The 26634-nt window shown below is 40.8% G+C and overlaps 1 long non-coding RNA gene across 1 annotated transcript; it reads left to right on the top strand.

The window, feature by feature from the left end:
* The first annotated feature begins 4874 nt into the window (after positions 1–4874).
* Positions 4875–26432, top strand: LOC125461347 (uncharacterized). Its single transcript, XR_007249485.1, has 3 exons — positions 4875–5020; positions 14490–14572; positions 26194–26432. It is a non-coding gene; the product is annotated as an uncharacterized LOC125461347 (long non-coding RNA).
* The last annotated feature ends 202 nt before the right edge of the window (positions 26433–26634 follow it).

Genomic DNA, 26634 nt, shown 5'->3' with positions numbered 1-26634 from the left:
AGAGCACTATAGCAATGTTGAGATTGTTTAAGGAATGTATACTGTGTGTGCTCGACACGTTTGTCCCTAGCAGGCAGGGAAGGTGCGATTGAGTGAGGGAGCCTTGGTTCTCAAGAGAGGTTGAACGACTGGTTAAGAGGAAGAAGAAGATGCTTATATAAGGTTTAGGAAACAAGGATCGGAAAAGGATCTAGACGGACACGCGTTAGCCAAGAAAGAGCTGAAGAAAAGGCTTATGAGAGCTATATGTGGGCGATAGTAAACCTTGGCAGATAGGAACAAGGAAAACCCCAAGGTTTTTTACACGTACCTGAGGAATAAGGGAATGGCCAGAGAAATGGCAGGGCTGATCAAGGATTGTAAAAGGAATTTGTTCATCCCGAAAGGCCTGTACTGACCCGTGTGCTGTACTGTTCTATGTTCTATATTCACATTTTTGCCGCCCTCTTTCATCTCTCAATACCTACCTCTTTCTCATTCCAAGAAGAAAACTCCTTTCAATAGGGCAGAATGATCCAGCATAGATGACAGGCTGCCCTAAACTTGGCTCCTCCTCCCTTATGTGGCGATGAGTCTGACTCTGACTGGTATAGTGGCTGAAGGACTGTCTGTAAGCCTCTGGACTTATATCAGAGACTGGACTTGCCTTATGTGCTGGGACCCCCTGAGTGAAGATTATTCCACTTGACTTGACTGAGAATTGCTGCCAACCCTGGTTGACGAAGCAAAGCACAAAAAGTCAAGGCAAGACAATGCAAGGCAGGGACGTTGTGCACATCCATGGAGGCTCAGAGTGATCGAGTGCTAAAAAGATCAAACAAAAAGGATGAAAATGCAGCCTGGATCAATTCATGAGCTGGGTGTACGTGCTCGAGTGTCCTTGGCTCAGCATTACAATGATGGTTACCGGTTGAAGATCAGCTACATCATTGAAGTTCAGTAATGTCCTGTAAGGAGACTGGCAATGTATCATGAGGGTTCGGAGAGAGTAATGCAGTGTGGGTGTACATGGGGTGTATATGCTTGGTGCCCAAGGATCATACCCCGAGAAAATGCCTGTAACCAATGTGAAAATTCTTTGAAGCAAACAGTCAGCTGAAAGTTTCCATGCTGACTTCCATGTTGGGAATTCTTCGCATCTAGTTTGTTTGATGCACTTGGTCAGATAGGAATAGGTGATTTAATAAGTGGTTAAGAAACAATTATTCCTCTTAGTATTTACCTCCCCACTAATGAGTGAGAATTTCACCTTGGTGTTCGACACTTATATAATAGATGCAGTGAGTTGCCCCTGACATCAAGGAGGGCCTTGTCAGACTTCTCGCGTGATTTTATCACAAATGTTGCCACAGCCCACATCTTCGAGACCTCTATAAGGTTCTGGCTGAGGTCTTTACAGTTGTAGGATGAAACCTCATGACAGCTCGTTATTGTGCTATTGACAAGTTTTCATTTTACAGAATGTGTTCACTGTAAAAGTTTACATCTAAATCCATCCAAATCTATCCATCTGATAGACTTGCTGATAATATCCTCATTCCTGGTAAGAATCTGCAGTGTTTGCTTGCTCTAGTATGGTTCAGAATGATCACCTGGCTGTCTATTGAGAAAACACTCTTGTCTTATGCATTAAACTACACCATGTTTGATGGCAACTAGGTACAAATTACATGGAACAAAAATAAAGTTGCTGGAAAAGCTCAGCAGGTTTGGCAGCAACTGTGGTGGAGAAAACAGAGTTAACATTTCAGGTCCAGTAACCCTTCCTTAGAACTGTTCCTGTTCTGAGGAAGGGTCACTGGACCCGAAACATTTCAGTGCTGCTGCTGAAAATGATGCATTACTGCAAGGAAGAGGGAAATGATGCATGTGCCATCGTGTTTGAAGATTATCCTGGCAGTGTGTGCAAGTGTGGAGCTTAGAGAAAGGCTTAGTGTGTGAGTCCATAATTAAGAATGAGATAAGATTGCTTGGTAGGCGAATGATGTGGGTGTGTTGCATAAAGTAGTATCTGAGATATACCACTCGTGTGAGGCTGTTGAACTGTTGTGGCACTGTATCAGAGGTGTCCACTGTGTTAGTCTCCCAGCATTGAATACCATAGCAACCTGGGTCCACTATCTTTGCAGAGGATGTATGCTGGGCTACCTTGCCCCATGGAATGATTACATTCCTCCTGCGTTTCAGCTCACACACCAAGGCCAATGGTGAAGCGCTGGAAAATCTTAGAGCCAATGTTCTGCCATTTTGTGCTGTTTTTGTACCTTCCCTGGCTGAATGTCACTTTCACAATACCACCTTCAAAAGGAAACACGCCTCCCCTTTATGAAGTGTGGGTTGCCTTTTTGCTACACAGGCTAACTTTAACTTGTACCAATCTTGCCTGTTGTGCACCTCCTCCTCAGGCATACAGCCACTCAATGGGGTGCTTAGTGCTGGCTTTTACCCCCAATCATCAATGAGCAGGCAGCATGATGTTTGTTTCTGATGGTGGTGGCAAGCAATGGGCCCTTTAATCATTGTGCCCTTTTGCAGGTTCTCTCGAACTTCCTTAAATCTGTGATTACCACCAATAGGTGCTGTTAAAGTCATTGTTGTGCTGAATTACACCATTTTAAATTAAGCATACGTGAGTTTAAAAGCAAAATGATACGAAAAAGCATAATAGAAGGTAGCAGGACTGAACCATACAACTAGTTGAGCTTGCTGTACCATACAATCAGTTAATGCCTGATCCTCAACCTTAGTTCCATTTGCCTGACTTTTGAACCATTTTGGCTGGAGTGTGGGTGCAGGATGAAGCCAGCATAATGATGCAACTCCCTTATGGCTCTGACGCTTCCAGGCATTGTGCCATCTTACCTTCTCCCATGGTTGATGTGCACTGGTGCTCTTCCAGCTATATAATACTTGCCTCTCTCTCTCTTTCTCGAACCAACAAAGCTGCCTATACCTTTTGGTGACTATGTCTCATTCCCTTATCTTTTCCTGTAACTTGATACCATTACTGTCCAAAACTTTATTGATTCCACCCTTGAATATATGCAATGACTGAGAACCCTTTGGGCTTTAGACTTCCAAAGAAAACCTGCTGGTAACAACCTTTCTGCTCAACCTCTCAACCTGAGATTAATCCCTCTGGTTTTAAACTTTCCAGTCAGGGAAACAACTTCTCGGATTCTTCCCTGTCATGTACTCTCAGCATCATCTTAAAACTGCCAGTTTAATCAGTTGCAACAAAGCAATGTACTCACCAAAAATTTATCTTGGCAACCTTTTGACTTTTATACTTCTCCAAATGGAGATTGCTGACTCATGCTCTCACTTCTACTTACTCTCCCCTGACACGGGTACTCTGATTGGGAGTAGTTAAAATCTCAAGGCTAATGCTTCTGTATTTCACAAAGAAAGATTTAACCAAAAATTATATTTCTGCACCAACATGTGTAATTTTGAACCTGAATACAAGATGTTCATAATATTTGGATCCTTATCAAATTTATTTTTTGAGCTAGTATTAAAATTTCATACAACACTTGATGGGTTTAGTAGATTAAAAGATGAAGCAATATATCGGATGGCAAATGTGTGGAAGTAGCCTTAAGCTATTTTATTGAAAATGGAAAAGACATTAAGAAGCTCCTTAATGATGCCCATTCACATGCTTTCGAAAATGAATACCACATCGAAGCCTTGACAGTCCATTAAACATAGGACTGCGGATGTGTGCAAAGCCTCATCTTCCCGCTGGCATTTTGACATATTTATGGTGTTTGCTGATGGCTGACTGTTTGCTTTAGTTCACCATGTCCTGCCAACAGCTTATCTGTCTAGTGAAGGTGACAGTTTGTCCAGGTCTTTTCTCAGCAGCACTGGGCTAATGTTTGACCCTCGCTGCTGAGATCTAATGTGATTAGAAGCAGCTCCTGTGTCCACAAGATAAAAGTAATCCCACACTGAGGATGACGGCTGTGAGGAAGCACAAGGGAGGCTGTCAATGTTCCTGAGGCTGACAGCCCCTGCGGAGCTGCCCTAGTGCTACCAAAGTGCCAGCAATTCTTCAATTTGGCATCTGGTGCTCTGTAATTGTCAAGTGGCATTGTCCTACTTGTAAGGGACTTTAAAACCTGATTTTGTTTGTCTTTGATTAAACACCTCTGTTAGGTAAAATGTTCCTGGAATCAGCGATAAAAGCAAATACTACATGTTGGAGGTTGTACCATGTTTCTTAATGGTTATTTTCATTGCACTCATGCCTTCAGCTAATGGCGCTCCCAATGTCAGCTTTAGTTGGCATTTACTGCAGAACAATTTGTTTCTGCATGTCAGTGATTGCTGCTAAACATCAACAACAAAAGCAAAACTCCATGTGTATTTTCAGCATGTTCTGTTTTGTCTGTACTTATAGATGCAAATAAATTGTTACAAATAACTTTATTTTGTATGTGGACAAATTTTGCAGCTACAAAGGATGACCTGTTATTTAGACAAATGTATTCTTTAATGTGCAGCAATAGGAAGGGACACAATGACTGAAGGTGAAATTAGAGAGGACTAATAGCACAGTGAATATGGGGAAAGTTTGGACAATATATTTGGAGCTATCTGTTCCTGTAAACATTGTATAAGTCGTCTTCAATCAAATCATGCAGAATTAAATAGAAATGTCACAGAAGGCAGGCTTTGGTTCCCAAAATAAAATGAGGTGCATGTAGCGTCTGTAAGAAAAATACAAACACCAGCTGTCCAATATAGGAGGAGGGGATAGCTTGTTTATTGTGGTGGCGATAGAACACTGATTCTACTGAGTGACTTGATTAATGGCCAGGCTTTGGCCTGTCACTGAGTTTTGTCTTCGTCAAGAAAAATGAAGCTCAAACACCTTGTAGAGGGTGTCCTATTGATGCAAACTGCTCTCGTTTGCCATTGTCTGTCACCACTGATGGATAGTGCAGCAGATTGATTGGCCAGTTTCAACAGCCATCCATCAGCATCATCTTCAGGGATTACAATTCAGAAGGTATTTTATTCTATTACAATGATCAGATATTTACCTCTCGTGAGAGAGGGAAAAAATGTCCAAAAAGAGAACATTGTTACAATCAAAACGCTGATTGGAGAGAACTGATAAAAGTGCAAATTTTTTGCAAGTTTTTCATCATGCAGAGTACAAATAGAATAGATTTTCTTTATTCTCTGAAGGTCATTGAAAATTCGGGATCTGTTGGAGGTGTAAAAAGAAAAGGTGGATAAATGTGCTTATTTATATAGTTGCAGCTTTAGACTATGAATGGTTCAGAAAATTACAATTAAAACAGACTTAATCATGAAAATCAGCATAGTTTTACTAGTGCTGGAGCGAGCCTGCTCCCTTCACATCACTGGGCTGAAATCAGTGTAGTTGGAAGAAATATATAGGAGTTGTGGCTGAACAGGACATTGGCGAGGCCACTTTTTCGAATACCTCTTTCAATTCTTGTCTGTCTGCATGTTGTTGAGCTTGAAGTGGTTCAGAAAATATTTAAAAGGATGTTGTCAGGATTGGAGGTTGCAGGGTTTGAGCTGTAGGTTTAGGTTGAATAGGCAGCGGCTATTTTCCCTGTAGCATTGGAGAATGAAGAGTGACCTTATAGAGGTTTATAAAACCATGAGGGGCATAGATAAAGTGAGTAGCCAAGGTCTTTTTCCCACAGTAGGGGAGTCCCAAACTGGAGGGTAAAAGTTTAAGGTGAGAGGGAAAATATTTAAAAGGGACTTAAGGGGCAACTTTTTTCACTCAGAGGGTGCTGTGTGTATGGAACAAAGTGCCAAAAGAGATGGTGGAGGTGGGTACAATTACAACATTTAAAAGGCATCTGGATGGATACATGAATAGGAAGAATTTAGAGGAATATGAGCCAAGAATTGGCAAATGGGACTAGATCAGTTTAGGATACCTGGTCAATGTGGACAAGTTGGACCGAAGGGACTGGTTCTGTGCTATATAACTCTATGACTCTGCGACTTTAATGCTTGGACATACCCGCAGAGAAGGACCAGAATTCAGCTTTTGTGTTACAAAGTGGTTCCAAATTGTACTAAAAACAAGCTGACATGCAAGTAAATCTAGTGTAAGATCACTGCTAATCTGATCTAAATATTACTTCTGAATATGACTGTAAAACATCTTTGAACTGCATTGTAGCTTGCTGCCTCAGCAGGTATGGATGAAAAAATTCAAATGAACAGCTCTTTGCTGATATATTTCAATATTCTTTGATTTTAGGTTTCCTGCAACCACGGAGTCAAACTGTAATAATCTGTGTTTTTTCATGTCACAACCCCATTGATGAAAGGGCAGAACAATTGTAGAAAAGCATGTATTCAAATCATAAATGGATTCCATGCGTGTAAGGAACAAGTGTGTCAATTATGGAATTGCACCAGAGACAGTAACAGGAAAACTGAGACACTGGGTAGCACAGTGGGTTAAAACATTATGTTTTCAGCTTGGAGGAGTCAGTTGTAATTAACAACAGGGCGCAGGCACTGGCAGCTGAGACTCAGGGGTTGCTGAAGGCTTGCTTAGGGCAGTCCAGACTGACAGGCTAAAAATATTCCCTCTCTCTTCCCTCTGTTAAACAGGGTAAGGAAAATGTGTTGCACGACAAAAAATTCAACAGAATTCATTGTATCCCCTAAAATGTTGAGCAACCATAACATAAAAAGATTGGGTTCAATAAAAGAGGAGAGGATAATGAGAATGATAAAGGCGGTTTCAAGATTTTGCTGATAAAACCACACTCAGAAATTTTACACAATTAAGTTAATTGCTCATGTGCTCATCGGCATTCAAGAAGGATGGAAGAGCAGCAAAGAAGCTTACCTTATATGTCAAAGGCATTTGAGTTTAAGGCTGCCAAGCAAGTGTTGCTGTGAAAACAATATATGAGATTATCTGTGTAGTAAGAAATGGCAATAACAACATTTAGGGGTTCGTAAGGATTGCCAGGCTAAAGTGAGGAGAGCTCATCACTTTATGATTGAAATTGCAAAGGTGAGCAAGATTAAGAAATTAGTGAAAATTGGGCGCTTCAATCAGATTGAAATAAATTGGGATTGTTGACATATACATGATATTGGGCTCCAAACTGGAATAGTGCCTGATCCTAACTTTGGTACGTTAGGCAGCTAAGGAAAGTAATGGTCTTCTGAACTTGTTCTTGTGGGCGATTCCAGAACCTATTCACAAAAATTCAAACTGAACTCATCCATATCTCAAAATAATTTGATCAAACATAGAATATAATGATTGGGTCGAGGCGATGGTAAATTCACCATGTTCCCAAAGACTCTTACCAATTTTTATAGATGCCATTTGCAGCTTCTGCTGGCCTTGCAGTCTGTCTGTAGCCCATGCACATTGCTTCAGGGTGAATGCCTGATATTCACAATTTGCCTGTAAATGTCAGACCTGGGTGCTGGAACAGGCGATCAGTTATAACTACATTAGAGAAAATAAAATACACTTTGGAAATTACTTCAGCTTTTGTCACTAGGGAAAAAAGATATACCTAATGATAGCAGTGCAGCGAGCTCTGTTTTCACACTTTGTGACTGGAAGAGCAAAACATGTAAAACAAGTTTCTATTTTGCCCACTTTTGGTTCACTGATGGAAATTACCTTCCCCCATAGTAATCAGAATATTCCAAGAATGTAGAGCTTTGGATAAGAAGAGAAACTTGAAAAGTTTGGACATGTTTGACTGGAGCTGAGATGGCTATTGTGACCTAGTAGAAGCTGACAAAATTATGAAAAGGTCCTAGTGAGTTAAATATTAACCAAACTTCTCCATTTATTGGCAAGACAGTAATGAGGGACAACAAGCTCACAGTAATCTGAAAAAGAGAAATGTGGGAAGTTAGGGGAGAAAAGTCCTTACAGAGCAGATGGCTAGTCTGTGGAAATCTCTTGTCAGTTAGGAAGTAGAACTCAAAATATTTTAAAATGGATTTAAAAGTTGCTTCAAATTAAAAGAAAATGGACAGAAGAATGAGATTAGGTTCGTAATTGAAGTAAAGCACCAGAGTCAACTTGGTGAGCCAATTCGCCTATTTCTACAGTTCTTTAGGTTAGAGTTCACAGTTTTCCATGGGGTAAGTGAAGCGAATCCAGAAGTGCATGTTTACCCCAACACCTGTCCCCACCCCCATTTACTACACATCAAATAGAGCATGTTGTGGCTAATCAGCAATAAGCTGGAGAGTATGAAAGGTGGACACCTCGATGATGGGAGGGTGAGCTCCCTGCCCAATCAGGCCTTCACTGAGGTACAGCCAGTGAGGATGAGGTCAGGCCATTAAGCAGATATGGGTTGTCCCTGATCACCAATTTAAAGGCACCTTGGCATGGATTGTTGACAAATGTACATGAATTTGTCATTCAATGAAAACATTACAAAAGGGATCATCACCTACATTGGGCTGTTGGTGCAGCAGCTGAGAAGAACTTACCTTTCATTGTGGTGACCCTTGTGTTTGCAGTGTCTCATCCAGCAGCTTTAGCAAGAAGGGAAAAAGCCATAGCGTTATAGCTAGCTCCACAGCTTCCTTGTGGAAATTTTGTTCTGAAGAGAACTGGGGAAAATGAGGAAAGGAGCAGGGAAGGAATATTGATTGGAATGACTTTGGAAGCTTCATCAGATTTGGAGACAAATGTGTGTCTAAATTTGAAGGGGCTGAGGCCTAAATGTAGGGTTCATGTGTCTCCCTCTGGCCAGCCTCACTAGTGCCTCATAGTGGCCCAAGAACAAGTGGCACTTGGTGTTGAATCATTGGAAGAGATCGAGAAAAAGCACATGCAAAACAGATAGACTCATTGGGAAAATGATACATTACTTGTTAAATCTTCACACAAGGGACAGGGGTACCTCTCTGGCATCCAAAGCCTCCTGTGCACCAGCTTCCCCGACTAGTGGCATGGCTCATGCTCCTCCCCCTCAGAGTCATCCTCAAGCTCCTCATGAGAGGATGCTGCTCACTTTATTACATCTTCCTCTGCCAGAGCTGCCTCATTCTGGACTCTTAGCTTGCATAACACTCAATACACTACAACCTTGAGTTCTGGATGTGAGTTTGCTCGATGAGCTGGAAGCTTCGTTTTCAGACGTTTTCAGGGCCTAGAAGCATGACATTCCAACCGGAACTCCATCAACGAACACATTGATTTGGAGCCAATCTACCATCCCCTGAGAAAAAGAACAGGAAATGACATAACCAACGCAGGAAATGACATCACCAACCCAAGGAAACCTAACCAGATAAATAGAAAGCGGGACATAACACCAGCGCTTCATCGGAGGCTCACTGATGATGTTACCTAGAATGGTGACGAAACGTCTGAAAACGAACCTTCCAGCTCAGCGAGCAAACTCACATCCAGAACCTCAACCTGAGCTACGAATCTTCTCAAAACTCGCTACAACCTTGAGTCATATTCGAGCAGGAAAATATTGCATTCTGCCATTTGAATGGGCCAAACATTGCAGCCTGATTTGGAGCAGAGCAATGGTTGCCCTGATGGTAGGTGTGTGGCTCTCATTGGATTGCTTCTCAACCTGGGTGAGTAGATGTCTGACTGGGGTCATGAACCACCTATGGAATGGGCATCACTTGACTCCCAGTGGCCAGTCATCCAAAGGTTCTGGTAAAAGAAATATCCCTGCCACCTGGGAATTCTAAAATATGTAGGAATCACCACTGCTCCCATGAAGCCATGGACTCATCAGCAGAATCTGATGCCTATGGTCTCAAACTAGCTGCATACTGTTTCAATGGAACACTTTTTTCTGATGAAAAGACTCCTGGCTGTCCTGATTCTGATTTAGGTGGTGCACATCCCCCCCCCCCCCCCCCCCCCCCACTTTCTCTATCTCTTCCTTCATCCCTCCTCACTGGCTAAGAGATCTCCTAAAGAGGTGCTGTACCCATGGGATTACAGTGAGTTCCACATGATATACTGGAGGCCTCAAAGGGCACTGGAGCCCCACCCACAGTCACCCAGTCTGTTTATGAAGATATCAGAGAAATAAAGCTATGAACAGGAAACACTTGCAAACGGTCTGACCTACACCAGCGGTTCTGTGAAAATCAGTCATATCCCCTTTCACAGCTTTTTTTAATCTACTCTTGCAATGTCACTTTGTACCTCATGAGAAATCACTCCCAACATTTCTCATCCACATAGTGAGAAATGGAGTGGACTTTGTAATGTTTCTGTCAATTGCCTTGTTAACAAACTGAACTGCCTGGTAAGTTAATTTGCGAAAATGGTGTGGGGATGGGCATCTGATTCCAGCACTCGCCAACATACATATTATCACAGACTGCCATGATGAAGTTGGGTTGGTGAACCAATTCTTATCATATGGAATGGTTCATCAGAGCTGGAGAAAATGGGCTCCAGTGGATCCCATAAGGCAATGTTGAATCCAGACCTGTGATCTTGTATAGAGGATCTCAACTTCCAAAGATTGTTAATGATATTAGGAAGTATTTTAGAAATAAAATTTGGTGATTATCAAGTGTGCAGTAGTAAATAATTGGTGGTGCGGGGATGTATCTAAAGGGAGGCTAGTTGAATTAATATTTTGTTCAAGATATCTGATTAGGAAGAGTTACGCTGTGTTCTACAACTCTATTCTCTTATGCATGAATAACCTCAGTTATCAGATCTGCTGCAAGTGTTACATAAATGATACATATATCGACATGAATTCAACGTAGAAGAAGATTTGTGGATAGGAAATGTTTAGAAAGACATGGGCCAACACAGCAGGGAAGTGGGGTTAACATGGAAGGACATTTTGGTCGGCATGGACCAGTTTGGGCTAAAAGGCCTGTCTCTGTGCTGTAGGACTCTATAAGTCTATGACTCTGAGAGCAGCCTTGAAGCGCGCCCGTTTCAAATTTTTCAATCACTTGCACTGGTTGATGCAATTCTGCCAGATTTCATTGATGCAATTAACACAACCAAGCAGAAACCTGGAGTGCACATATATTACTGTCACAGTACAGGAAGAAAGAAGCAATGAATGTTTCAACAAGAAAATGATATTGTGAGTTAGTGGAGCACATGATTGCAGCCCTGAATTTCCACAGATATTCCCAATATCCAGTTGTAACTTTGGTGGAAAGCTAATGGAAAACGTAGAGAAATGGAATACATAACCCTCACATAAACTGGGAACCTATACACATTAAGAACAAAAATATGAGGCAGGGTAGTTCATGGGTGGGATCAAATTTTCCTGTGTCGAATCTTATCGTATCATCAGCACACCCCAAACTATGTTGCTAACAATAGTTTTCTTCTAAAATGCAGTTTATAATATTAACTATGTAAATGTATATTCTTCATATAAATATGGCACAATGAAGCTACACAGTTCCACTGCATGTTGCTCTTTATTCAGGCAGGATCGGTCAGTAGTCTGATCAGCAGGACATACATAAGAGAGAGCCCTTTGGGTGATAATAGTTTTGATGCTCTTGCTTTCCAGAGCTCCTTTGCAGTAGTAGCCAGCCCTGAGTAGCGTTCATTTAGAATTTTTAAGCTATTCACGTAGTGTTCCAGGTTTTAGACCACATTAGCCAGCACTCTCAATGCCCCCATTAACCCCCGTCACCTTTTAGTTGAACAATGAAAATAAAACTGACCTTCTAAGAATTATTTGTTTCTTCTCCTCTCAAGAAGTCCTGACGAAAGGTCTAGGCCTGAAATATCGACTCTCCAACTCCTCTGATGCTGACTGACCTGCTGTGTTCCTCCAGCTCCACACTGCTTTGACTGTAGCTCTGACATCCGCAGTTCTTGTTATCTCCGAATTTTCTGCTTTGTCCTTTCTCAATCTGTCTGTTTTCCTTTGTAAGGGAGTTCCAGGACTTCAAAATTAGAGGAAGTTAAAACGCCGTTTGTGCTGAGATATCTGTAGTTTCCCACCCTGAAGTCCAATATCAGCAGAGCCTTTCATCTCCGACTTCTTGCATAGAGAGGTCTGGAGTAATCTGTAACCAGTTTCTGCTCATGGGCTGTGATGAGCTCATTTACAGACATCTTCTGCAAAGTTTTGAAACAGCTCTGGATGAGGTCCTGCATTTTTATTTAGGTTACTCACTATGTCTGGCCTCAGTTGGACTTCGCTTCAGAAATATGGCATACAGTGACACTATACTAATAGCATTGCATGCTGATTATTCAATTACTGTTATCTTAAAGCGAGATATTTGTTGGTCAGGAAAAATTGATACAATAAAATATTACCTGCAAAAGGTTGAATTTTGAAGACTGTTCTACCTGATGTGAAATTTAGATTACAAAAATGACAGGATTTGTCACAAGTTGACAAATTGTTGACCTTACTCATGAATGATAGCGTGACTGATTAGTTCTTCACTCAGCATCACTGACTCCCCTGTTTGAAGAAATAGCTGTACAAATTGCTCCACTGACTCACAATATAATTTTCTTATTGAAATGTTCATTGCTTCTTTCTTCCTGTGCTATGATAATAATATATGTGCAGCCTGGGTTTCTGCTTGGTTGTGTTAATTGCATCCGTGTAATCTGGCAGAATTGCACTAACCAGTACAGCAGATCAAAGAATTTAAAATGTGCATGTACGACCTCCAAAGCCACTTCCAGTCAATGTTTTCTACAATCTTTTACATTGTTTTATGATCCAATTTTCCACATTAGTGTTAACAACAAAATTGGCTTTAACAATACCATGAGGATCCCCCTCATTATATTGGCTTGGAAGGCCCTAAAATTGCACTCATTTTCTTAGGAACACAAATATGAGTAACTTGCTGTTGGTAATTTTCAGTATTATAAAAAAAAGGTTAATTTCCATAGTATTTTTTACCACATTGTACTATCGGAAGCTTGGGAACTGATTTGCACACAGAAACCTCTCTCAGACTGCAATGCGGGCAGAGAATATTTTTGCAAAGTTTTGGTTGATAAACAATGGCCAGGGTTCCAGGAATAACTCATAGGGTCATAGAGCTGGGCAGAATGGAAACAGACCCTTCCGTCCAACTTATCCATGCGGATCAGATATCCTAAAATAATTTAGTCCCATTTGCCTCCATTTGGCTCATTTCCCTTTAAACTCTTCATATTCATGTACCCATCCAGGTACCTTCTAAATGTAATAATTGTACTTGTCTCCACCACTTCCCGTGGCAGCTCATTCCACACACATGCCACCCTCTGTGTGAAAAATTTGCCCTTTTAAGTCTTTTCCCTCTCACCTTAAATCTATGCCCTCTAGTTTTGGACACCCCGACCCGCCTGGAAATAGACCTTGGTTTTTCACTTTATCCATGCCCCTAATGAGTTTGTAAACCTTTATAATGTCATTCCATATCTTCTGCACTTCAGGGAAAATAGGCCCAGCTTATTCAGCCTCTCCCTGTAGCTCAAACCCTCCAACCCCAGCAATATCCTTGTAAGTGTTTTCTGAGCCTTTTCAAGATTAAGAACATCTTTCCTACTGAGTTTTGAGAAGATTTGTAGCTCAGGTTGAGGTTCTGGATGTGAGTTTGCTCGCTGACCTGGAAGGTTAGTTTTCAGACGTTTCATCATCATTCTCGGTAACATCATCAGTGAGCGTCCGATGAAGCTACCTAGAATGATGATGTTACCTAGAATGGTGAAGAAATGTCTGAAAACTAACCTTCCAGCTCAGCGAGCAAACTCACATCCACATCTTTCCTACAGCAGGTCGACCAGAACTGAATGCAATTTTCCAAAATTAGCCTAACCAATGTCCTGCACAGCCACAACATGACACCCCAACTCCTGTAGTGTACTGACCAATAAAGGCGGGCATGCCAAACACCTTCCTCACCACCCTGTCTACCTGCAACTGTACTTTCAAGGAACTATGCACTTGAACCTCAAGGCCTTTTTGTTGACTCCTCTACCTTCATTGAAGTAGTGTCACAGGGGCATTTATATCCATCTAAGCAGGAAAGTAGGGCAACAGGTTAATGTATAAATGCAGCACTCCCTCAGTAATGCATTGGTGTACCATGCTGCATTTCTCTATTGAAATTGTACAATGTGATTTGAACTTCATAGGTAGGATACTACCACCTGCACGACAACTGTTGTACAATCACATACAGCTATAGCACTGAATACACTCTCAAAAATGTTTCATTTTGCTCACATACCTATTTTCAGCTGTAATTATAAATGCAAGCAGAAATTATTTTTTGAAAGAGGTAAGTACCTTTTACTAGACTGTAGTAGCACATGGAGGATTGTGAAGTCCTGTAGTGCTGTTGGTGTTGATGTTAAAAATAAATCAATGTGAGACAATGTCACTGCCAGTAATTCTGGCCGCTTTCAACATAACCTGTACAGTTCGCCATGCTGAGAAGCTGCCAGTGTGCCTGTGCCATCCTATGCCATACTGAATGATTGCCTTTTGTTTCAGGAGCATTGTCTGCAGTGCCTGTGTTGATCATTCCCAACTGACAAGAGCTACCTTTAAATAAAAGACCAAATACCAAGTTGCAGGTAAGTTGCTCTAGACTTACTGTTACTTCGGCTAAATTTGTGGAGGTTAGTGAAATCTTTTCGCAGGTTCTTTGAACCATAGCCATGTTTACCTGCTGAGGTGGCAGAAACAGTCTGCTCCATCTCCAAAGCCAGCCATGTGGTAAGAACCCCCATGTCCAGGAGGTGCTTGGATGGCAGAGTGTGAAGGACTATGAGCTGTATTGTGCAGGAGTGATGTCCATGTCCTTCAGCCAATGATAGAGCTCTCAGATGACCCTGCTATTCTACCACGTTTTCATTGGCCGGTGTCTGATGTGTTAGCACCATTACATTTCAAGTCTTAATGCACCGTCAGTGTCAGTTTGTGGAGCGCGCACACACACGCACGCACACACACATTCCAGTTTGTTACTCTAAAGTGAAGTTTCCAGAGAGGCCCCTGGCTCCAGAGCTGGTGCAAGCCCTTTGAGTTCCCTGTTGCATCTGTGAATGCCAGTCATGGGCTTCTGTTTGCCTTTTCACTCAGTAATAATGCCCCTTTTCCAGGTCACTCCTCATATTGCTAATGGAGAGCTAAACTCATCCTAGATTCATCAGTCTTGTTGCATTTAAAAATCATACTAACATCACTGATGTTGATGTAGGGTGGGACCATAAAATGATTCTGGATCAGGTACCTGACCCCAGATTAAAAATCTAGTCCAAAATTGGATGCCATCTGTCTCAATGGGATGGGACATCAAGAGATCACCAGCCTATGCAAAAACATGAGGATGTAAATTTCCTGTCCTCTTCTTATAATTATGCAAATTACTGTTTGCAGGAACTCAAAGTATAACTTAAGCAGAACAATTTGAAGTGGATTATGTGTGCAGTCTCTCAGTTACACCCAGAGCAGAATCTGTACCCTGCGTAAAATAACAGAAAACTGAGAGTATGGGACAAATAAGTTTTTCCTTCGAAACTGCATGGCTGCTTAGCAACTGCAAAATCACTGTGTAGGCCACGCACAAGTCCATTCCTTTAACTTACCATATGTGTGTGACCCGATAAAAGTATCTAAAAGGGGCCTTGTGCTTGAATAAGCTACCTGCAGGCTCAAAACAAATGAAATGTTGTTCACAAACATATTGCAATTGAATGATTCCGATCATATCATAAATATTGCACAGCAGTCTGAAAGATGTGTTACTTACTTAAATATTCTGAGTCCTTGCAAACATTCCCCACTATTTAAAAAGAAACAACTTGCTGCAAAGCATTGGCCATGTAATTCATATCCTTCATATTGTTTCAGTGGGGCATATGGCATGGCCAGTTACTTCTGACATGACTTGACCACTTAAAAATGGCACACATTTGGGCATCACTGGGGTGCATGAGAAGCCTGGGAAGTAGCTCAATCCTGAGTCCACACAACCTAACCAGCTGAAGTGGCACCAGGATATCTAATTTAAATGGCACTGACCTCAGTGATGAACATGTACTTCACTCTGCAAATAACTTCTTTACAACACCAACAGGTTTGTCCTCTTGATCCCGCGCACCAACTAACTGTATGAGTTAAGTTTAAAAAAATGCATTTCTAGTGTAGTAAATTAAGGCCAGCTACTGATATGAGTACAGCATTTCATAGCTGAAAATGGGGCAGCTGACTTTCTCAAGGGCATTTAAGGATGACTACTGAACGCTGGCACAAGGAGTGAACACCACATTCCATGAACAAACAAGTAAAAGATTGTATGGAAGGTTAAGTTTTTAAGAAGCAGATTCTTAACCCAAGCCCACCTGCAATCTGCCCATTTCTGGCTTTAACTGAGGCTGGAGGGTGAGCAGATGACTTATCTCTTCAAGGTGGTATGTTTACACTTTAAATCTGATACTAAGGCTGAGAACATCAGCATCACCTGTGCTCAAGCAGTTCATCACATCTTCGGATAAGCCATTAGCTTCATCTCCAGATGATGGCTGCTGGGTCAAGGAGGTACATGCTGTTACACCAACCAGCAGAGTCTAGCATGGCTCACTCTCTGTGACTGAGCAACTTTCACGATCACAGTGTTAACTGATAATGTACTGAAATGCACTGTCACATAATGTGATGTGGAATGGCCACCTTTGTCAGCATTTATTTATGGAATTTTAGTTTGACACAGAAAATTTGGAGGCAAGATTCCACCACCGAATTGAGATTCTCACTTCATTAATTTTATGATCACTCTTTCGATTTTAGTAACATGGAGATATATAAATTGTAAAATCACTAAACATTAATATCTCAATTCATTACAATGGGGTTTAATCCTGAAATCAAAGTAACAGTCTTCCCTTCAAATAGATGCATCAAAAAATGAGGACGGTATGTGCTGTTCAGGCCCTGGGCCAAACATTTCTTTGCACCATGCACCATATACTTTGTCACAGATTATATAACCTGTTTTAGGGGTGCTGAGTAAAGTACAAAGAATTAATTGTGTCAGGGAGAAAAAGATTTTTTTTCACTCCTGAGACGTGGGCCTTGCTGGCTGGGCCAACATTTATTGCCCATCCTTAGCTGTATCATCAAAAGAGGGCAAGCATCTGCACAGAAACATGTCTGGAAACTTCCGGTCCTATATGGATCAGAGATTGTCACCCTCATGAACTCATCCTCAGGAGGGAGTTCATTGAAGGCAAAAGTATTTTCATTACATCTTATGGTTCTGTTCCTTGTCTTCTCTTGTCTGACTTGTCCTCCTGTGATGCTGGTGTCTGCATTCCTTGGGGTCCTGGCTTTCATACCTTCTCAAGGGCTGCCTATGCTCTGCTCATCAAACCTGCCTACATGTAGCTTGGCCACCTACTCCCAGACTCACTTCACCAAGATCAGGTTTTGGCCTCGAACCAACCGGCAGTGGTTCTGTATGGGAAGAGCAGTTCCTTTTTCCAACTTAGCCCTTTGTATCCTTTGTAGCTGTAAACAGCATAATTAATCATTATACAATTCAGAATGTTTTCATAAACAATACAAACAATATATTAATCATAACATCTCATTTGGGAATTATCCATATTATTATAATTTCTAAAAACATGGCTCAGCACTAACTTTACAAGTGCAATTAGGGTCAATAAATGCTAGCACTGACATAACTGCATCACAAGAATGAGCAAAAATTATAATTGGAATTATGGGAATTAATCATGGGAACAATCAACAATTCTATCTGAAGTTGCAAGTGGTTGCATTGTATGGGTTGACCCAGAGTACAAGAGGGCAGCATTTTTTTGGTGCTGATACTCAAACCTCAGCAGACAATTTGACCCATTTTCCAGCTACAAAATGCTGTAGTTGCATTGTAAGCCTCTCTCAATTTTATCGCCCAGATGTATTAAAATGTGAATTTAGAAACAGTCATTTTATTGTACGGACGTGGGAACAAGAAATGAAGGTAACCAGTGGAAGATGAATACTTGCACAAGTTAAGAAAGAAAAATCTGCAAAAACACTGTAGCATCTGTGGATAGAGGAAAATTGCGTCACCACAAATCCTTTATATCCGCAAAATCCCGAATCGTAAATTTGCTTGTTCACACTTAAACAAAAGTAACAACAAAAAAATCAACAACTGCTAGCAAAAATCGCATATCCGTATTTTTTAACCTACTGTTAATGAGCTCCGCACCCATGAATTTCAAAATTCGCAGGGGTTCTCAGGAACAGAACTCTCGCAGATATGGTAGAATGGCTGTAACACCTTTACACGGGCACATTCACACTTGGAAACATACACATTCCAGCGTGACTCAACAGATTGTGGCTCAATGTTGGAACCTTAGATGATTTTGCCTCCTCCACCCTCCACTTAGACTAATTTGAGAACCAAGTGTAGCACCCATAATGCTGTTCATCCTGAAATTTGTTAGCATTGATCAAGGACTGAACTTGTATCAATAGGTACCAGATTGGACAATGAAATTGGTAAGAAACTTAGGAATGCTTGTCATATCTCCCGAAGTGCAGATTATTTTACTGATTATTGTTAAATAGGCATCACTTAAAATGATTTGCAATCATGACAAATTATTCCAATATCCACTGAAAATAGTAATGATCAATCAAAAAGTGGCAAGGATTAGATAGCAAAGATCGAAATATGTTGTCTCTCTGGTGCAGATATAGACACATCTATTTCTTGTTGCTGTGCAAGTTACTATATGAGATATTTGAGAGATTGAAGAATGAAAACAAGCGAGAATGTCTGAGTCACGAAAATCAATTAAAGTAATTCCGAAAAATCAATGGTGAGAAAAGACATGTGATGTAATGTGATTTATATAAAGAAAAGAAAGCCAGTATGGATATAGGGAAAATAAGTTAATAAAATAAATTATGAATAAATTAATATAAAGAAATGAATAAGACATTTAAATAGGGAAGAACAAATGCGAAATAAAGGTAATATTAATTTTCTACATTGATAGGGGTGAAGATTTTGGTCACTGCCATGACAAGAATTGTATTATAAGAGCATTGTCTGCAGGTTTATAAGTTCAGCTCTCACATGAGATATAATTGATTTTATCGTCACATGTGCTCCAAAAAGCTATTGAATGCAGTCCAAAGAATCTAATAATTGATGTTGATGTAATATTGAGGTTGCACACGGATTACATGTTTCATCTTGTTATTTGATTCTGATTTTTCACATTGTGCAATTAAATAATGCCTTTAACTACATCTTTTAATCATTTAGTTAGGATTTGGAAAGATTAAATGTGTCATTGCAACAGGAAAATAATCCCTTGCTGTTTATTGCACACATTTATCAATCTTCCCCGGTGTAGCACTTCTTCCTCCAGTTTTGCTCCTGTTTCCATCTTCCTACATTAGGCACTGTTAATGCATACTGAGTGGGTATAAAGTTGGTTCTGGCACATTCCATGTATACTATTTAACATTCCTCTTAGCTAAATAGCCAGATAATAATATTTTTAAAATAGCCACTTCGGTGGATAGGTTAAAAGGTGGCTGTATCTTTTCAGGAGTTACTCACATCTCTCACTCAGAGATAGTAAGAACTGCCGATGCTGGAGTCAGAGATAACACAGTGTGGAGCTGGAGGAACACAGCAGGCCAGGCAGCATCAGAGGAGCAGAAAAGTGTTTTCCCACATGACCACTTGTCAGCAGGCTAACTAATTGTGAACAAAACGATATAGGATTTGCAGGTGGACTTCACCATCATGCACAGTTGACCAAATATTGTTAAAGAATGCCCACTTTCTGCAGACCTGAGATGCACTTATGTTGTGAAAGGTCCTGAACAAGTTAATGACCACGTTACATTGAGCACCACCCTGATACACCTGTACCAACTCACTGAGATCCCGGTATATTGCATGACTACATGTAGACATACTTCTTACTGACATACAAGAAGCCCACTTGTTATCTAAGAATGGTTCCCTTTCTACACTGGTATATCCTCTGCCACTAAATAATGGATGTGCCCAAGACAAAGCAAAGACAAAAGAGGATTGGTGACAGTGAGTTGCTACAAAGAACCCATTCTCAGCATCACATCCTCACAGAGGCAATAAATACCACAACCTACCAAAGTTCTGAAGAAGAGTCATACATGTCTCTCTCTCTCCAGAGATGCTGCCAGACCTGTTATGTTTTTCTGCCTGTAACACATTGAAAACTTTATTGAAGAACTTGAAACAATAGAACAGCAATGCAGACTTCCAAAAACTGGTTGTACAGAGTCTAATAAGTTCTACAATCATTCAGTTTAAAACTGAATATGAGATTCGCTGAATATGAGAATACAAGTTTAAAGAACACTAAATTTAAAGCAAGCTTGAAATGATACAGATTAAAAATACATTTACAGCACACAACTAATAAATACATTGAAAGGAAATGTAAGAAGAGTTCAAATTTCTTGGTAGATTCTAGATCATAGAACATGTTTGGATGTTATGGAGGCAGCAATTATTAAGATAAGTCATTGCCTCAATGTGAAACAGTAAGACTGAAGCCAATCATAAAAATACATGTTTATTTCAGTGGGTCTGATTGCAGATAATGTTATGAACAGACACAGCATCTCAGAGAATACATGCACTTTTAAAAATGCCATAAAAGCTTTTGAAAATTATTTCAATTTAAGAACAAATACAATTCTTAAATGAGCAAGATTTAACAAAAAGTTCAACTTCTAGGTTAATCCATAAATAACTTCATTAATTTTATAAGCCTCTATAAGGTCACCCCTCAGCCTCTGACGCTTCAAGGAAAATAACCCCAGCCTATTCAGCCTCTCCCTATACCTGAAACCCTTCAAACCTAGTGACATCCTTGTAAATCTTTTCTGAATCCTTTCAAGTTTCACAACATCCTATAGCAGGGGACCAGAATTGCGAACAGTATTCCAAAAGTGGCCGAACCAATATCTTGTACAACCTCAACATGCTCCCCCAACTAATACACTCATTGCACTGATGAATAAAGGCAGGTGTACTAAATGCCTTCTTCACTATCCTGTCTCCCTGTGACTCCACTTTCAAGGAACTATGAACCTGCATTCCAAGGTCTCTTTATTCAGCAACACTCGTCTGCACCTTACAGTTGAGTGAATAAATTCTGCCCTGATTTGCCCTTCCAAAATGCTGTACGTCATATTTATCTAATGTGGGGTGTCCAAAACTAGAGGGCATCTGATTAAGGTGAGAGGGGAAAGATTTAAAAGGGATCTCAGGGACAACTTTTTCACACAGAATGTAGTGCGTGTTTGGAATGAGCTGCCAAAGGAAGTGGTGGAGGCTAGTGCAATTACAACATTTAAAAGGCATCTGGATGGGTATATGAATAGGAAGGGTTGAGAGGGATATGTGCCAAGTGCCAGAAAATAGGACTAAATTAGTTTAGGATATCTGGCTGGCATGGAGTTGGACTAAAAGATCTGTTCCATGCTGTACAACTCAATGACTCTACGAGTCTAATTGCTTCTTCAGATCATTGGAAATCTGTGAATGTGGAACTTTGAAATCATAATCCATAAGAGATGTTTGTTGTTAGATTTCTTGATGAAACTTTGTCAGATTTCTTCTCGTACAAGGAAGACCCAATGTTAGAGAAAATTATTTGAATCTTGTTAGAAATAGATATCAAGAAGACTCACAGACCTTTTGAGAGGACAAGATCACACACCTTCAAGATGGAAACAGAGACTATTTAGTTTATATAGGATGGCCACTATAAAGTGACATGTGACAAGCTTAAAAAGAGAACAAGCCAAAAACCCAATGAGATGAAAAAAAATCAATGTGAGCCCTAAGTGACACTAAAGGAAAAGGCAATGTTCAGCCATCACTAAGGTTTGCTACATTTATAGAGCTGTAGGTCACTTTGAGAAGATGTTCAGAGGTAAGACACAGTCTCATGAAAGCAGAAATATTAGTTGTCACACATGCTAAGCAGCCCACACATTAGAACACCCACTACCATTAGGAAAGATGGCTGCATTTTCACATATTATCTCCCCTGAAGGAAATACCTGAGGCATTCCTGGAGGTACTAATGACACTGGGGAGACAGAAAGACAGAACCTATCTTTGCCAATGGGCATCTTGCTTATTTTGTGCCTGAGCAAATATTCTTGTCCTAAGAGTCAATTTCCATGGCTAAAGAAGTAAAAGTTACTGCTACAGAGGTAAGATGAGATGGCACAGATGGAATAACTATCAGAAGCCCAGGAATCTGCAAATTACATTACACCGGAATACATATAAAAGAGTTGACAATATGTTTGTTGTTCACAGTCAACCAACTTTGCATTTCAGCCTGCATGCATGTCTCAATGTCATGTTTATCATAAGAGTCAGAAAATGTTGACAACATCCCTGAATACAACTGATCTAGAAGCAAACAGCTGTACAAGCACTTGCTCATGTACAAATCAGTATTGTCCAACCAGTCAAAAGATGGCCAGTGGAAGTCTTCATTGGGCTTCCCAGACTTAAGGTAGAACTCAAAGAAAGCGAAGAATCAAGCCATACCCTTTATCTTGGCACAGAGCTGTTTAACATTGTCAACACAGAGGAAGTCACATACATCATAGAACTGGTGGAAACACTCAATACAATGTCTTCTAAAAAGGCACAGTCAATGCCAGTGACTGAGATAGTTCTGAGCGACATTCCAGTAACGCGACTGTGAGTCTGAAAAGTTTAAGTGTGGGTGACTGAAGTCATCTATCCTGCCAACAACTCAAGGGTGAGAAGCTGCATATAATGTCACTTCTGCCAGACCAACATCCACAGGATATAGACTTAGTCAAGAATAAGAAACTGTTTTGTCTGGAAATCCAGAATGCCACAAGGTAGAAATTATTCATTCAATAAAGCAATCGTCTCCCAGGAGGTCAGGAGATTAGTGGTCCTCCGGGTTAGGTATTACACCAAAAACAGCATCTACAAAGAACAATACTCTCCACAAAGGATATCTGAGAGAAAAAAAGGTAATCTAAGGAAGAATGATCCATAAATCATAACAAGGATCAATAGTTCTAAAGGAAGAGATCGATCATTCTTACGAGTCTGAAGAAATGAATAAAGAGAAAATAGTATAATGCCCAGACCACCTGCATTTGAAAAGTCAGAAATTTGTAGGTAAGTGATTTGGTGTATTATAGGTGCGGTAAGATTATATACATAATTGTTTAACGTGTTAAACACTGAGAAAAAAAAATTGTCGGGGAGTGATGTTGCATAATTTAATAGTTCAGAAAGTATTAATTCTCATGTTTCTTTCATATGACCCATTCTGCTAATGACACACATAGTCAGTGAGTGGAGACAAAAAGGGAATCTTCCCAGACTGTGAACAATGTAGGCATTGGCATGTCAGTTGGAAAAATAGGATGAGATTAGCAGAAATGTGATTATTGACATGAAGAGGAATTTCAAACTGGCACAGTCAGCCAGCCACTTGAGACTTCAAGAGTCAGGGGTCTGTCTCACTATAGTTTGGAGGGTGGGCCATGGTCTGTCCTGCAGATCTGGCCCAGTCATTCCCAGGGAGTCACGGTAAGCCAGGGAGCTGCACAGAGTTCAATCAGTGAACAGGTTGTACATCAGACAGGACCGTCTGTCTAAGTATTAAACCCAAAGAACTGCAGATGCTGGAAGCCAGAAACAAGGTCAGAAATTGTTGGAAAGAGTCAGCAGCTCTGTCAGCAACAATGGAGTCAAATCAATTAATGTTTCAGATCGTGGTAACCTTCTTCACAACTGATGGTAGATAGGAAAATATTGGTTTTTATGCAGAAGATAAAGAACTGTACAGCCATCTGGACTCAATATTGAGTTCAACAATTTTAGAGCTTGTGGCACCTTCTGCCATGACCTTACCCCAACCACAATGTCTCACTGTATGAAAGATGATATTAAACTACCATTTGCGAATGATGTGACTGCTCACATTCAATAGGAGTTGTTCTGTTTCTTATATTGCCCACATGGGATCATTGGAAGTACAATCAGAGCAGGGTTATTGTCATTGCTGCTGTGATGCAACAGAGATACAGAAAGATTGAGGATGAACAGATGTTGCAGAAAGCCCAGGCCTAGCAGCAATCTCTGAATGGCCTCCATGTGAAGAGATAGCATGTGAAGATCCTCTCCCCCCACAAGATGTGCAAGAAGCCCAGCATCAATTGTCCCCAATACCATTTCCTGCAGCTGAGCAAGGTGCAGTGTTGCTGCAAATTGCTCATGTCCTGGGACACTGTCACAGAACAACACAGACTCCTACCCCTGGGAGCTGAAGGTGGCTTCCCTTTCCAGTGGCTGTCAAGGTGGTAGCAAGATGATACCTGACTGCTTCGAAGGATCCATGGAGGATCTGTGTGCAATCTCACAACTTACTCACAAATTTATTAAGACTGTTACCAATGCAATGTGTGACAAATCACACCGGTTCATTTAGTTTCCCTGTGTGTGGCTGGCCAGTATCTTTGCCAATGTAACTGGCATCTACCAGGTGCAAAGCAATATAGACACATTGCATTGAGAGTGTTGTCTCAGGGCGTCGCAGACTTCATGAACAAAAGAAGTTCCCATTCCATCAATGTGCAAGTCATCTGTGAGTATCGTTACAGGATCCTAGAAGTTTGCCCAAGACCCTGGATGCATCTGTCCTTGAGAGCTCCTATGTTCCTGCCATGTTTCAAGAGTCAGATGCATTATGAGGATGGTTACTAGGAAACAAGGGCTACCCCCTGTGACCATGGCTGATGGCTACCCCATTATGCTAGCTCCTGAAACCTTTGGAACGTGGGTACAAAATGGCCCATTTTTTGATAGGGTCAAGGTGGAGTAGATAACAGAGCTTCTGAAAAATGGGTTCCACATCTGCGGGTTGGTGTTGCAGTACACTCTAGAGAGGGTGGGCCACACAATCTTCACATTCTGTGATCCACACAACTGAAGCAGGTAAAAGGGCTGCGAGAGCAGCAGTGGTCTTCTGAGGAGGAAGGTAAGAAGATTGGGCAGGGGAAACATCACTTTTCATGTGATAGCGTCACATGAGTCAGACTCAACAAGCCAAGCAGGAGAAGTTGATATCTCGTTCCAGTAAATAAGAGTTTGGTGCAATGAGCACTCATTGACTATAAATTTGTTGTTGCTTAAAAGGCAAGCAGTCCCTTTCTGTCCTCACAAAACAAATTCATACTTTGTTTTTTCCTTCATGTTTGCTATTACTGATTCAAAGTGAACATTTCTAACCATTTGAAGGCCATTCAGTATGTGATCATCCCACCTTGTACAATGAGAAGACATTCAGATGCAGCGGGTACTGGTATAAGAGCAGCACTCCTTTAGATAGGTTTCTAAAACGGAATGAGGCTAATGGTGGGTAATCTGTGTTGCTTGGTTCTTAAATAGCAATACATTTACAAAGGTGGCGTTATATTTCTAATGAAGCATCAACCAGGCCACCTATGTCCCCTGAGGACCATTAGTTATTGGTTTCTCTCTCATTACATGCACTATAATGGGCAGCAGGTTAGTAGAACATGGAACATTCCTGGGCTTTAAAAATGGCACTGGCACCAGAAATCTCAACAGGGATGAATACTTCCAGCTCTGGTGAGAGGGAAGACAGGTTGAGCCGGGCGCCACAGAAGTGTGGTGCCCAGGAAATGAGATAGGTCTCGGAGACTAATGTGAGAAATCTCACTCAGGCTCTGGAAGAGGAACTCTCTAAGAAGCTCACCAAGATTGAGATTTCGCTGATTTCTGGTAAAATTTAGACCAAGGAGTTCTACTCCATCTTCAAAGGGAACATGTGGATTTGCAGAAGCTCCCTATGATTCAAGTAATCACCCTTCAGGTGATTACTTCACCCAACAGGTTTGTACTTATTGTTATCAGGCAATTAATTTTCTTACTGTCTAAGAACAATACCTCCTCTATGGATGCTCTACAGTGATGTAGCCTCTCCCATTAATTACTAGATAGGTCCAACCATGAAGGAAAAAGCAGTAAAACTTGCAAATGACACAAGTCAGCCTGATCCCTCGTATACTTCAAGGTGGAATTCCAGTACACCCAGTATGTTCGTTTCCAAGTATAACTTTTCCTTTACAGACTTTTCCTTCTGGAAAGACAAAGGTGGAATGACGGCAGCAAAATACCACACATAACCCCTGTCTACTACCCTGCATTGGTAGAAATAGCAAGTTCCAGACCGTACTGTGTGTGGTCATCTGGGAAAATAATCACAGACATCACCTTTATCAGGCAGATTCAAAGAGAAAGGATGGAAAGCAGCTTCGTCATAACTACCAATTGTTAAGTATTACTGTTTAAGTCATTTACTTAATAAATTTGGCTAATTGATTGCACTAAAAATCACTGTCTATTGGTTTTCTGTTTGTTCCAAGAACTTAGTTAAGGCTAGATTTGTTGGAGTTGGATACAATGCACTGGCTTGCTGGGTCCCTTCAACGTTTAAGTAAGGATTAACCATGTTGCCAAAGGGTCTGGAGCCATATACAGCCAGGCTAGGTAAGTATGTCAAACTTCTCC

Source organism: Stegostoma tigrinum, chromosome 2 (assembly GCF_030684315.1).
Source record: "Stegostoma tigrinum isolate sSteTig4 chromosome 2, sSteTig4.hap1, whole genome shotgun sequence".
Lineage (NCBI taxonomy): Eukaryota > Metazoa > Chordata > Chondrichthyes > Orectolobiformes > Stegostomatidae > Stegostoma > Stegostoma tigrinum.
Note: the sequence above shows the minus strand (reverse complement) of the source record. Positions and strands in the feature narration are given on the sequence as shown.